Source organism: Phoenix dactylifera, unplaced genomic scaffold (assembly GCF_009389715.1).
Source record: "Phoenix dactylifera cultivar Barhee BC4 unplaced genomic scaffold, palm_55x_up_171113_PBpolish2nd_filt_p 000502F, whole genome shotgun sequence".
In the NCBI taxonomy this organism is placed as follows: Eukaryota; Viridiplantae; Streptophyta; class Magnoliopsida; order Arecales; family Arecaceae; genus Phoenix; species Phoenix dactylifera.
In genome coordinates, this window is record NW_024067919.1 from 184,955 (window position 1) to 198,088 (window position 13,134).

Consider the following 13,134-nt stretch of genomic DNA (forward strand, 5'->3'; position numbering starts at 1 on the left):
TCTTGACCTCGGAAGTCCGATCTCGCCGCCCACTTGCCGCGGTTGTATCCTTCTGAAGTCCGGTCAGGGGCCATACCCTGCCACTGCCTCCAGCATTTAATGCGCATGATCTCTGCAAACCCCCGACTCACTCAATAATTAATGTATATCTCCAGCTCACTCAACAATTAATGCGCGTGGCTCCTATTATCTACGGATCTTCAGTCCTCCACGGCAAATCAGCACGACAGCGTTCGGTCAGCCGCGACAACTCTCTGATCCCGGCCTCGCCTCCGACATCAAGGCATTAATTCACCTGATCGCGCACCAACTCAAACAACGTGCTGAGTTGTAAGGCAACCTCGCCCCATCACATCACAGGTAATCCAACCCCCCTATAAAAAGGGGGACCCCTCTTTCCCGGGAGGGTGGGACTCAAAAAAAAACCCAGTAGAATATATCTTCCTCCTCTCTCCTCCAAAATTAAGCCCCTCCTCTGACTTAAGCATCGGAGGGCCGGTGCCAGAAACCCCGGCCACCGGCTTTTTGTAGGCCCCCACGGAGGACGCCGCTCGCCGACATATCGTCGCCCACCAGTGTTCGCAGGAGCTCCTCCTCCTCAGTCGACGGCCGCCCCCGGGTCCAATTTCCAGCAATAGTTGGCGCTAGAGGAAGGGCCCGAGTTGCGGTCATGAAGTTGAGAAGTAAGGAGCCTCTAATACCTCCCGGCGCCCTGCGCCGAGTCCCGGACATTCTGCCCAAAATTCACCGCCAAGACTCTCGGTAACTCCAGTTCCTCAGGTGCAGCCGGAACAGTTTGACATCCTGGTCTGATAAGTCCAAACCCTGGCCGCTGCCGTCCAAAGCCTGCAGCGGGCCGAAGCGCCACCCATGCCGCCTTCCCAGGCCACGGTCCGGCCGGTTCTTCCCCCGAACGGACCGGCGCCCCAGACCCGAAGCCTTCATGGCTCTTCGAGGGCCAATAATGAAGAGCGAGCATCCCCCCAGAGAGAGCTACCGGGGAAAGACGTAGATAGAAGACTGCAGCCCTCGGAGGCTGAGTCTGCCCCGGACCGACATAAGCCGGAGCAGACTACGGTGGCAATCCCCCAGACTGGGAAGCTCGACAGGAAGGTGGAAAAGCTCGAGCGCCAGATTGAAGCGCTCCACAGTAAAAAGGCGAAGCGCGAGGGTGACTTTGAGTTCACCACCAAGTCCCCCTTTTCTCGCCAGATCGAGGATGAGCCGGTCCCACTAAGGTTTAAAATGCCCCAGGTGGAGCCTTACAATGGTACAACCGACCCCCTCGACCATTTGGAAAGTTACCGAGCCCTCATGGCTTTGCAAGGGCCTTCGGAGGCTGTGCTCTGCAAGGCCTTTCCGGCGACCCTTCGGGGGACGACTCGGCTCTGGTTCTTCGGGCTGAAACCAGAAACGGTGTCGTCCTTCGAGCAGCTCGGCAGGCAATTCGCCACCAACTTTGCTGCCAGCCGACGCCAGCAGCAGATGTCAGACTCCCTCCTCGACGTCAAACAAAAGGAGGGAGAATCCTTCAAAGACTACCTCGACCGCTTCACCGCTGCGACCTAGGAGGTCCATGAGCTTGACCAGTCAATGGCCATGTCGGCGTTGAAGACTAGGGCTCGCTCCTACAGATTCCTCTTCTCTATTGAGAAGAGCTTTCCTGCCGACTTCACAGAAATGCTGGCCCGAGCTCGGAAGTACGCGAAAGCCGAAGAAGCTATCGCTTCCAGGAAGGGCGCGACCGAGCAGGCCTCGAAAAGGCAGAAGCGCCGCGAGGAGCGCAACCGCCAGAGGAGCCAATCTCCTCGCCGAGGCAAGAACCTACCTCGGCTAAGGAGCCCACCCCGGCGGCAGAGACAACCTTGACCAAGGTCTCCACCTCGGCCGAAATTCCCACTACGGACTCGAGTGTACCCGGGGAAGTACGAGAATTACACTCCTATCAACGCCCCCCGGACCGAAATCCTAATAGAGATCGAGGGTCGGGACTTTTTCCGGCCCCCGCCCCTGATGCGGAAAATAGGAGTCCCGCGCAACCCCAAAAAGTACTACCGCTTCCACTGGGACCACGGCCACGACACGAAGGATTGTTTCCATCTCCGAGATGAAATTGAGGCGCTTATCCGCTGCGGGGTACTCAATCGGTTTGTGAAGAACCGACGTGAGGAAAGGAGGCTAGTGGAAAACGCCATGCCGCCCGAGAATCCAAACGACAACAGGCCTATTGCCGGCACCATTAACATGATCGGAGGAAGCCCGGCCGAAGAGTCAATCGAGGAAAGGACCTATCTGAAACGCCCGCGCACCTCCGAAGCTATCTCGTTTTCGGAGGAAGACTTGAAAGGAGTTGAGACTCTTCACGATGACGCTGTGGTCATCTCCATGATTGTAAATAAGTTCGATGTAAAGCGGGTCCTAGTTGATAATGGAAGCTCGGCTAATGTTTTGTACTACCACGCCTACCAAAAAATGGGGTCAACGGAAAGCCAACTTCGGAAAATGAATACCCCGCTAGTCGGATTCACCGGGGACTCGGTCTTGGTCGAGGGCGGGGTCAGCTTTCTTGTTATGGTCGGCCTCGTCCCCCGAGAAAGTACTGTGAGGACGGACTTCCTTGTGGTCCGCCTATCCTCAGCCTACAACGCTATCCTCGGACGACCAGGGCTGAATGCCTTCCGAGCCGTGGTCTCGACCTACCACCTACTCGTGCGATTCCTCACCAACCAAGGAGTAGGCGAGGTCCGCGGGAACCAACTGATAGCCAAACAGTGCTACATGGCGACCTGCAAAGCGAAGCACCAACTGAAGCGTCGAGTCGGCAAGAGCTATCAGCCGAGGCGCCAACTCAGGCAATGGGCCGCACGCTGCCCATAGAAACCTTGGACGTGCGGGACGACCTCTGGAAGAAGCAAGTAGAGCCCGGTGAGCTTCTTAATCAAATCCCTTTACAAGAAAATTGCCCAGAGCTAACTGTGCATATCGGCTCCGGCCTAAGCCCCTGCGAAAAAAAGCGCCTGACCGAATTCCTCCGGGCCAACATTGACGTCTTCGCCTGGTCGTCTGCCGACATACCGAAAATCGATCCTGAGGTCATGGTCCACCGACTCCAGGTGAAGCCGACCTGCAGGCCTGTAAAACAAAAGATACGGGGCTCTGCCCCGGAACGGCAGCAAGCGGCAGCCGAGGAAGTGATAAGCTCCTTGAGGCCGGCTTCATCCAGGAGGTCTCCTACCCAGATTGGCTTGCCAATGTGGTCCTCGTAAAGAAGGCCAACGGGAAATGGCGCATGTGTGTGGACTACACCGACCTGAACAAGACCTGCCTGAAGGATAGTTCCCCCCTCCCCAGCATCGACCAGCTCGTCGATTCCACCTCGGAACATCAGCTGCTAACCTTCATGGACGCCTTCTCAGGATACAATCAGATCCGAATGGCGCCAGAAGATGAGGAGAAGACGGCCTTCATCACCGACAAGGGTACTTATTGTTACAAAGTAATGCCATTCGGGCTGAAGAATGCAGGAGCCACATACCAAAGGCTGGTCAGCCAAATCTTTGAAGATCAGATCGGCCGAAATATGGAAGTCTACGTGGATGACATGTTGGTGAAAAGCTGAGCGGCAGAACACCATGTGGCTGACCTCAATGAAACATTCTCCAAGCTCAGGAAATACCAAATGAAGCTCAACCCTATGAAGTGCGCGTTCGGAGTCACCTCGGGCAAATTCCTGGGCTTCATAGTAATCCAGCGTGGGTTGAAGCCAACCCCGAGAAGATCCGAGCGCTGCAAGAGATGACACCTCCAAGGACAGTCAAGGAAGTGCAGCAGCTCACTGGGCGGGTCGCAGCCTTGGGGAGGTTTGTCTCCAGGTCGGCCAAGCGCTGCCTTCCATTCTTCAAGATCCTTAAGCGACCAAAGAACTTCCTATGGTCGGAGGAATGCCAGCAAGCCTTTGAAGAGCTCAGATGCCTTCTGGCCTCCCCCCCGCTACTCACTAAGCCTCGGCAAGGCGAGGTTCCTTATTTATATCTGGCCATCTCCCCGGTCGCAGTGAGCTCAGTCCTGGTCCGAGAAGAGGACAAGCTCCAGAAGCCAGTCTACTATACCAGCCGGGTCCTCAGGGATGCTGAGATCCGATATTCTAAGCTTGAGAATACAATTTTTGCTCTGATCATTTCAGCTTGGAGACTCCGGCCTTATTTTCAAGCGCATACCATAGCCATACTGACCGACCAGCCTATGAAGCAAATACTGCAAAGGTCGGACCGCGCCGGAAGGATTGCCAAATGGGCGGTTGAGCTCGGGGAGTTCGATCTTGAATACCGGCCCAGGCCAGCTATTAAAGCTCAAGCACTCACCGATTTCATCGTGGAGTGTACCTTGCCAGATGACCCCGAGCCGCCACTCACGCCAATAGAGGAAACCCCGAGGCCGCCATGGGTCCTATATGTGGACGGCTCCTCGACCTCGGAGGGTAGCGGAGCAGGACTCATCCTCACTAGCCTGGATGGGGTGGTGGCTGAGCAGGCCCTACGCCTCGAGTTCGCAGCCTCAAACAACGAGGCAGAGTACGAGGCGCTCATTGCCGGGCTCAAGTTGGCAAAGGAGCTGAAGGCAGAAGACCTAAAGGTCTTCAGTGACTCCCAACTAGTAGTGAGCCAGGTCTAGGGAGATTTCGAAGCAAAGGAGCCATCAATGCAGCAATATCTTCAAAAGGTGCGGGAACTTACATCCGCCCTAGGCTCCCTCAGCATCCAGCATATCCCCAGAACGGAGAACCTCAGGGCTGACCAACTGTCAAAGCTAGCGATCTCTCGCATGAGTGAGCTCTCCAAGGCAACGGTGCTCGAATACCTCCGAACATCCAGCATAGAGGAACCTGAACCGACCATGTGCATCGACATCGAGCCAAGCTAGATCGACAGGTTCATCAACTATCAGCAGGATGGGATCCTCCCTCACGATGAGCTAGAGGCTCGCCAGATCAGGCGTCAAGCTCCCCGATACATACTATATGAAGACAAGCTCTATCATCGGTCATTTACTTCTCCTCTCCTTAAATGTCTCCGCCCCTCGGAGGCAGACTATGCTCTGTGAGAGGTCCATGAAGGAATTTGTGGGAACCACCTAGGAGGCCGAGCACTAGCGCATAAGATCCTGCGCCAAGGTTACTTTTGGCCCACACTTCAGAAAGACGCAACGGACTTCATCCGGAGGTGTGATCGGTGTCAACGGAATGCCAATATCCAGCGCCGACCTTCGGCCCCGCTGACCTCGATTATCGCCCCCTGGCCGTTCGCCCAATGGGGGATTGATATCCTGGGACCTTTCCCCCTAGCCACCGGGCAAAGAAAATTTCTAGTCGTCTCCATCGACTATTTTACCAAATGGGTCGAAGCCGAACCTGTGGCCCGAATTACCGAGCAAAAAATGCGGGACTTTATTTGGAAGTCCATAATCTGCAGATTCGGACTCTCCCGTATCCTTATATCTGACAACGGCCGTCAGTTTGACAACATCCACTTCAGAGAATTCTGTTCCGAACTCGGCATTGACCACCGCTTCACCTCGGTCGCCCATCCCCAAACAAACGGAAAAACTGAGGTAACAAATCGTACTATTTTGTAGGAGCTCAAGGCCAGGCTTGATCGGTCCAAAGGGCAGTGGGTCGAGGACCTGTACAATGTTCTCTGGGCTTACCGAACTACGTTCCGGTTACCCACGGGCGAGACCCCCTTCAACCTAACATACGGGACGGAGGCCGTTATCCCGCTCGAAATCGGCCTCCCCTCCTCGAGAGTGGAATACTACGACGCCGACTCCAACTCTTCTCGGCTCAGGAATAACTTGGACCTCGTCGAAGAAACACGAGAGGTCGCCCGAGTCCGCATGGCAAGGTACCAGCAGAAAATGGCCCAGTACTACAACTCCAGAGTCAAGCCCAAGCTCTTCAAGGTAGGGGACCTCGTCCTCAGGAGAGCCAAAGCTTCTCAGCCCATCGAGCAAGGAAAGCTTGCTCCAAACTGGAAAGGACCGTACCGAATTGCCCTAGTACAACGATCTGGAGCACATAAGTTGGAGTCTCTTGAAGGGACCCCTGTTCCACGAAGCTGGAATTCCGAGAATCTACGGATGTATTACCAGTAAAAACCCTAAGGGGTCCCTGGTGATCGGGAGCATGAATCCCGCCTCCTCACGATTGTCTACCTACGATTCTCCTTAAATTATACTGCATTTCTCCTAATATTGGGACATTTGCGATCCTCAGATTACCTGACCAAGCTCGGACGCCCGACTAAGTTCAGATGCCTCGGTTGGACTTGAAGTGTCCCCCCGCGCTGACGTCGAGCCCGGCCTCGATCCTCCTCAAATGCCTCGACCAAGGTCGGGATGCCCCATGTGTCGACCGTAGAGTCTCAAACTCCCTCGACTTCGGAAAGCGTCACCAGGTCGACAGCGAGCCCAAGCTCCCTCGACCTCGTGCTCGATACCTCGACCAAGGTCGGGATGCCCCGTGTGTCGACCGTAGAGTCTCAAACTTCCTCGATGTCGGAAAGCGTCACCAGGTCGACAGCGAGCCCGACCTCGTGCTCGATACCTCGACCAAGGTCGGGATGCCCCGTGCGTCGACCGTAGAGTCTCAAACTCCCTCGACTTCGAAAAGCGTCACCAGGTCGACAGCGAGCCCAAGCTCCCTCGACCTCGTGCTCGATACCTCGACTCAGGTCGGGATGCCCCGTGCGTCGACCGTAGAGTCTCAAACTCTCTCGACTTCGGGAAGCGTCACCAGGTCGACAGCGAGCCCAAGCTCCCTCGACCTCGTGCTCGGTACCTCGACCAAGGTCGGGATGCCCTGTGCATCGACCGTAGAGTCTCAAACTCCCTCGACTTCGGAAAGCGTCACCAGGTTGACAGCGAGCCCAAGCTCCCTCGACCTTGTGCTCGATACCTCGACCAAGGTCGGGATGCCCCGTGCGTCAACCGTAGAGTCTCAAACTCCCTCGACTTCGGAAAGCGTCACCAGGTCGACAGCGAGCCCAAGCACCCTCGACCTCGTGCTCGATACCTCGACCGAGGTCGGAATGTCCCGTGCGTCGACCGTAGAGTTCCAAACTCCCTTGACCTCGAAAAATACCGCCAGGCCGATGGCGAGCTCAAGCTCCCTTAACCTAAGGAGACCGGGGACAGTGCCTTGGCGATCCTCCGGGATATTCGACAGCAACAACGGAACAACGCTCGCGAAAACCTTCAACAACGGCAATACCTCCCGGTTCGATTGGTATTCCCGAAACAGACCCCAAGTTAAAGGGCGACTCCGAAGGCCGGCCAGGAAACAAAACGACCTACTCCAGCACGAAGCGCTCGGTCTCGGAGGTGCAAGAGGTACATCCCACTTGACACCCGCTTTGTTATATTCATCTACCTATGTACTGCCAGTGAAATTCCGATTGAGATCGGGGCCTCCTCCCGGCCCAGGCCGGGATGCCCCTCTGAGTCGATCCAAGACCGAGGTCCCACCGACCTCATGCGCGCTTCCTCTACTGGTGATCCCCATGTTAATTCATACAAACCTTTCTACATAAGGGCTCGACTCAGCCCCCATGCACCGAGACATCGACGTTAACCTGTGGAAACGACCTCGACCACGGGTGCCCTGATCGGGCTCAAGAGGGCCAAGGCACTCTCTATAGGTTCCGACTCCACTCGCTAGAACCTCGACTGAGCCCGAGGCCAACAACTGTGAAAGCCCCGACGACAGTTCGACTATTGGCTCACGATCCCCTTTAGGGACCAACCCTCACATTTTTATGGACCTATGCTCGAAAAAGCCGAGCTCAAAAGCTTGGCCAAATGCCCCAGTAGTGGCCCATGCAGGTCTAACAATACCCCTTTTGGGGGTCCGAGGTCTGAACCTGGTGCCTTAGAAATCCAGAAGCCAAACCCGGCGACCCCTGCGAGCTTCAAATCCGAGCTCCAAGACTTGGTGAATCTTCCTAGAGTCCGAGCCCGGAGTCCCCCTAATCAGCGTAATCGGAATTCGAATACTTGAACAAGTCAGAGGAAAGAAAAGCAAAACACATAGCTAAAAAACAAGTTTTCATTGATAAGTAGCCCAAAGGCTAGGATACAAAATTGAGGGTCGGTAGAACAGTAAGTTGAAGCACCGACCTCGCTTACAACTAAAGAAAACGAATGAAAAAGAGAAAAAGAATTCAAGTCCTAAGGGGCGGCAATCGTGCCGGCGTCACTCTCGGGGTCATCTATGGTGATGACCTGGGAGCCTTCAGCGGACGCGGGCTCGGGATCTGCCGCAGGGACCTCGGCGGGCGCCTTGGGAGCGTCTTCGGTGACTTCCCCAGGAGGAGCCTCCATCGCCGCCTGTGCGGCTGCATCCGCCTCGGCCTCGGCAAACTCCTCCTCGGACGCGAGGGCTGTGGGAACGTCGTCATCGGATTCGGCACCCAACTTCATCCTCGGACGGATCGTTGAGAGATCGAGCTGGGGGCAGAACCGAGCCATCTGCCTCCGAAAATTTTCGAAGCCGGGGAGAAACCCATCCACGGTCTCCTCCTCCAGCATGTCGCGGAATTCTTCCGAATCCTTGAAGAAATCCACGGCATGCTCGGCTCGCTCGAGCGCCCTCCTCTCCCGGGCCTCAAGTTGCTCGATCTTCAAGCGCAAGACCCCGCCTTCGTATTTCAGGCCCGCAACTTCAGATCGGGCCTCCATCAGATGCGCCTCCGAAGCGCGCAGGGCCGACTTAGCCAAGGAGTAAGCAGCCCTCTCCTCTTCGAGCTCCTCGACAATGGCCAGTCGCCCGGCCTCCATCGCCTCCCTCCGCGCTTCGGCCTCCGCTAGCGCGGCCTCCAGCTCGGCGACCCTTTTCTTGACCGGCTCCAATTGCTGGCTGAGTCGCCGAGTCTTTTCCTGGCATCCTTGGGCGATGAACACTAGGGTATCGACCTCGTGAACACGCTGCAAAGAGAGCAACCATGAGTGAAGACAAAAAATATATATTAGTGACCGAAGGAAAAGTAAGAGAGTGGCTTACCCGAACCGTGTTGCAGTAGGTTTGATCGACGATTTCTTCCAGCGACAAGCTCCGGAACTCGGCCCGGTCTGCTGAAAGCATGGCGCATCGGAACACCTGCGCGCAACATCGGCGTCATGGAAGGCTGAGCTCCCCTCAAGGATTGGGGACCCTGGCTCGGCCGATTCTCCCCTTACGCCCCTCGAAGAGCTCGGCTCGTCCGAACTCGGGGCGCCAGGATGAACGACATCCGGAACCCTGGGGCCCGTGCTCGGCTTGGGCCTCGAGCGCCGCAGTCGGACGATCGTCCGCCCCTCCCGCTGGGAGACGGGGGCGGGGCAGGATGGGGCCGCCGAACCGGATGCTCCCGCAGGGCTCGAGCTCACGCGCTCGGCGGCCGGTGCTCACCCTCGGACGGCTGCCGAGGTTCCTGCTTCCAGACCTCCCACCTCGGCAGAGGCGGAAATAGCGCTCAGCTTGGACTTCTTCCGGGGCTTAGGAACAGCCCCACCGGCTTCAACCCCTCGCTTCTTCAACCGAGCAAAGAGGGACGTGTTGCTAGTCGGCATGCTAGGAATGTCTGAAACAAAAAGTCTTGCCAAATGTCAGACTGACGTTAGAAAAACAAGGAAAAGAAATAAACGAAGTAAACATTAAGAGATAAAGGGACAGCACCACTGCCCTTACCCGCAGGACTCGCCGAGCTCAGGCCGGCCTCCACCAGAGCTTCCTCGGTTAGAAACTCGGTCAGGAGGATGTCTTTCCCGAGGCTTCGTAGGGCATCAAAGGCCCTCTGCTCGTCTACCGAGAGGCCACTGAATCTATTTGAGGCCTTCAAACTCGGACGCCCCCACCTTGGGTCGAACCCCCACGAGAGCTCGGAAGAAAGGAAGAAAAATTTTCCCCTCCACTCATGAATGGAGGAGGGGGCGCCCCGGAAGAGCAACATACCGCTCCTCCAGGCAAAGTACAGCCACTCTATATCCGCCGGGTTTGTCTTCAATATGAAGCACTGGCGGAAAACGCTCACCGAGATCGGGATCCCGTGCGCAAGGCAGAGGGACATAAACCCGATAATAGTCCTCCACGAGTTCGGAGTGAGCTGTGCGGGGACAAGCCGGTACTCCATCAGCAAATCGCTCACGAACTCATGGAGGGGGAATCGCAGGCCGGCCCAGAGTGTATCGACGTACACTCCGATCCGACCCGGTGGAGGTCTGGTCACCCGATCCTCCAACCCTGCGGGCTCGAGTCAGAACCCGGGTCGGAAGAAAAAACGGGAGCGGACCAACTCCAATTCCTCCTTGGTCAAAGTGGACCCGACTTCGTCAGGTGCAAGCCCTATCTCGAGAAAGAAGGGAGCAAGGATCAAAGATGGAAAGAAAGAAGGAGAGACAGAAGGAGAGAGAGAAAGAGATGGGAAAAGAAAATTAAAAGCTCCCGAGCTAATGTGGAAGAGCGACCTACTATGGGGGTCGCCGGGAATCGCCCTTAGGTCGCCGGAAATCGCCCTTAGGTCGCCGGAAATCACCTTTAGGTCGCTGGAAATCGCTCCGGGCGTCGCCGAGGAAACGGCGGCAACTAGAAAGCAAGAGAAAGGAAAAGCGACAACAGAAGCAAACAAAAGCCTCCTTTTCTAGGGACGACATGGGGGGTTTATATAGGCCCCTCCAACGGCCCAGATCGGCAACCCCGGATCCAGTCTCTCGCCTGGATCATGCCACGTATCTACCTCGGAAGCCGAAGTAGCGCACTTACTCAGGACGTGCGCCTCGGGTACGGAATCGAGGCGCCGTCCCATCGGATCTTGCGGCCTCATCATGGGCCCGCTACGCCGGATCGCCTCGAAAGGCGAGCAAGTGCCGCCCCCGCTCCCCTCATTAAAGGAGCCCCGGGACGCGCGGAGCACCGGCATAATTTTAGCCTCCCAAGTCCCCATTCGGCCGATACGAGACTAAGTGCCTCCGACCTCGAGCGACTGGCCTAATTCTCAGCCCCAGACGACCGACCTGGCTTTAGGCCCCGAACAGCTAATCTAACATCCGACCTCAAGGCGTTCGACTCAATAAACATCCTCCGTCCAGATCACACCACGTTTCCGCCTCGAGGATCGAGACAGCGCATTTATTCAGAAAGGGCGCCTCGAATACGGAATCGAGGCGCCGCCCCACCAGGTCCTGGGACCCCATCATGAGCTCACCATACGAAACAGCAACGAAGGGTCAAGAGGCGCCACCCCCCGCCTCCCTTCCGTTATAAACGCTTCGGGACGCGTGGGGGCGCCAGCATAGTTCAACTCTCCTCGGTCCCTGCCGCCATAATAAAGACTACTACTTTCCACGTCCGAGCTCGTGAGCAGCTCGAACTCGGAAGTCGGGAGGTAGTGTTGAGGGAATGCAAATTCCCCCGAGTATATGAGAAACTTGCCGATACGGGATCGGATGACGGCCGACCTCGGGCGGCCGAACTTGATGCCCGACCCGAAGGGCGCCCGACCCCGGGAGTCGGACTCCACCAACTGTCCACTATGGGTACTTTTCCCTACGGACCGACGCAGGATCACGCCTTAGGTGGCTTACTCCACAATTTATACGCCCAACCTGGCGCCCCACCAGGCGTCTAGCTTCAGGGCTCTTGACCTCGGAAGTCCGATCTCGCCGCCCACCTACCGCAGTTGTATCCTTCTGAAGTCCGGTCAGGGGCCATACCCTGCCACCGCCTCCAGCATTTAATGCGCATGATCTCTGCAAACCCCTGGCTCACTCAACAATTAATGTATATCTCCGGCTCACTCAACAATTAATGCGCGTGGCTCCTATTATCTACGGATCTTCAGTCCTCCACGGCAAATTAGCTCGGCAGCGTTCGGTCAGCCGTGACAACTCTTTGATCCCGTCCTCGCCTCCGACATCAAGACATTAATTCACCTGATCGCGCACCAACTCAAGCAACGTGCTGAGTCGTACGGCAACCTCTCTCCATCACATCACAGGTAATCCAACCCCCCTATAAAAAGGGGGGACCCCTCTTTCCCTGGGGGGGTGGGACTCAAAAAAAACCCAGCAGAATATATTTTCCTCCTCTCTCTCCAAAATTAAGCCCCCCCTCTGACTTAAGCATCGGAGGGCCGGCGCCGGAAACCCCGGCCACCGGCTTTTTGCAGGCCCCCCACGGAGGACGCCGCTCGCCGACAGATCGTCGCCCACCAGTGTTCGCAGAAGCTGCTCCTCCTCAGTCGACGGCCGCCCCCGGGTCCAATTTCCAGCAACAGGAAGGATGGATGATTTCCATCCATCGTTTGGTTCAAAAATTTTTTTAGAAAGAATGGATGAAAAAGGAGGGTTGCCCATCCATCCTAGCTCAGCAATTTGCATCCTCACAATGGGGATTTCCCATCCATTGTGGCTCATCAATTTGTATCCTTCTAATTTGGAAGGATGGATGAAGCATGCGAGAGGTGAATTTCTATATTAATAAATTTATCCTTCATTAATTTTTGATAAAATTCTAATATTTTTTTGCTCTTTTTTTGTGTCAAAAGATAGTTTAATAAAAATAGCATATAAATATAATCCATCTTTCCTTTTATTCCTCATATCAAAAAGAAGATGAATCATTCTCATCTATCCTTTCATATTTTATCAAACATACGGACGAACAGATGGAAGATTCATCCATCTTCTTTCTTTCCATTCTTTGTACCAAAGAGACTAGAGATGGGTATGAGTAAGATGAGAGATTTGAGCGAATGCATTACGCCAACCCGTTATGCCTACCATATGTCTTCATCTGAGGACATTGGCACTGCTTGCCACCACATCATTTAAAAAAGATGAGTTTTTTATTCCAAAAGCTGATAAAGAAACTGAAAAACCTTTTAATAATATTGGGCTGCATGGCTCAGCTCAAGTCCTCCAACCGCCCACCTCCTCCTCCCGTTGCCTCTGAGATGCCATCAAGCTCGAAGCCTGGAGGGATGAGTGAAAGCAGGGAGCCCGCCACCCTCTTCATGGCGGCCAAGGATTCACGAATACTTTGATGTTTTATTTTTATTTTTTTATTAATTTTGGATAGGAAGAAACTAAGAATTGCCCCAAAAA